At 36.0% G+C, this 1,718-nt stretch overlaps 1 non-coding gene across 1 annotated transcript; it reads right to left on the bottom strand.

Moving 5' to 3' along the window:
• Window positions 1-1,287: 1,287 nt before the first annotated feature.
• LOC112793453 (small nucleolar RNA R71) lies at window positions 1,288-1,395 on the bottom strand. Its single transcript, XR_003198143.1, has one exon. It is a non-coding gene; the product is annotated as a small nucleolar RNA R71 (small nucleolar RNA).
• Between the last annotated feature and the right edge of the window lie 323 nt (window positions 1,396-1,718).

Genomic DNA, 1,718 nt, shown 5'->3' with positions numbered 1-1,718 from the left:
AAACGCCAGAATGGATACCATTCTGGGCGTTTAACGCCAGGATGGCACAAGGGGGAAGATTTTGTTTTCAAAATCAATTTTTTTTTTTTTAAGTTTTCAAAGTTTTTCAAAATCAAATCTTTTTCAAATCAAATCTTTTCAATCAAATCTTTTTCAAAATCAATTTCTTTCCTTTTTCAAAAATACTTATTAACAATTAATGATTTGATTGAACATTTTTTGCCTTTTCTGTTGAGGAAGGTTTTATGTTTGATTCATATCTTTTCTTGTTAGGCAAGTCATTAATTTTTAAAATCATATCTTTTCAAATTGTTTTCAAATCATATCTTTTAAAATTGTTTTCAAATCATATCTTCTCAATCACATCTTTTTAAAACCAATCATATCTTCTTAACCACATCTTTTTCAAAATAGTTTTCAATCAAATGTTTCTGATTTCTAATTTCAAAATCTTTTTCAAAAATCACTTGATTTCTTTTCCATTTTCATTTTCGAAAATTAAGTGATGTTTTTCAAAAATGTTTTCAAATTTCCCACTTAATTTTCGAAAATCACTTCCCTCCTTCTCACATCCTTCAATTTATGGACTAACACTATCCCTTAAGGCAAAATTCGAACTCTATCTTCTTTGTTAAGTTCGAATTTTCCACTTCTGTCTTCTACTCTTCTTTTCCTCTGACACCTAAAGGAATCTCTATATGTGACATAGAGGATTCCACATTTTCTTGTTCTCCTCTCTATCTTATGAGCAGGAGCAAGGACAAAGGCATTCTTGTTGAGGCTGATCCTGAACCTGAAAGGACCTTGAAGAGAAAGCTAAGAGAAGCCAAAGCACAACTCTCTTTAGAGCACCTGACCGAATTCTTCAAGGAAGAAGAACACATGGCAGCCGAAAACAACAACAATACCAACAATGCAAGGAAGGTGCTTGGTGACTTTACTGCACCTACTCCCAACTTCTATGGGAGAAGCATCTCTATCCCTGCCATTGGAGCAAACAACTTTGAGCTTAAGCCTCAATTAGTTTCTCTAATGCAACAGAATTGCAAGTTCCATGGACTTCCAATGGAAGATCCTCATCAGTTTTTAGCTGAGTTCTTGCAAATCTGTGACACAGTCAAGACTAATGGGGTTGACCCTGAGGTCTACAGACTGATGCTATTCCCTTTTGCTGTAAGAGACAAAGCTAGAACATGGTTGGATTCTCAACCTAAAGAAAGCCTGGACTCTTGGGAAAAGCTAGTCAATGCCTTCTTGGCAAAGTTCTTTCCACCTCAAAAATTGAGTAAGCTTAGAGTGGAAGTCCAAACCTTCAGACAGAAGGAAGGAGAATCCCTCTATGAAGCTTGGGAAAGATACAAACAATTGATCAGAAAGTGTCCCACTGATATGCTTTCTGAATGGAGCATCATAGGTATTTTCTATGATGGTCTCTCTGAACTGTCCAAGATGTCTTTGGATAGCTCTTCTGGAGGATCTCTTCATCTGAAGAAGACGCCTACTGAAGCTCAAGAACTGATTGAAATGGTTGCAAATAACCAATTCATGTACACTTCTGACAGGAATCCTGTGAACAATGGGACTAGTCAGAAGAAAGGAGTTCTTGAGATTGATACTCTGAATGCCATATTGGCTCAGAACAAAATATTGACTCAACAAGTCAATATGATTTCTCAAAGTCTGTCTGGAATGCAAAATGCACCAAGCAGTGCTAAGAA

This window comes from Arachis hypogaea, chromosome 3, assembly GCF_003086295.3.
Source record: "Arachis hypogaea cultivar Tifrunner chromosome 3, arahy.Tifrunner.gnm2.J5K5, whole genome shotgun sequence".
NCBI lineage: Eukaryota > Viridiplantae > Streptophyta > Magnoliopsida > Fabales > Fabaceae > Arachis > Arachis hypogaea.
The sequence above is the reverse complement of the archived record's forward strand: the minus strand, read 5'-3'. Positions and strand labels throughout refer to the sequence as shown.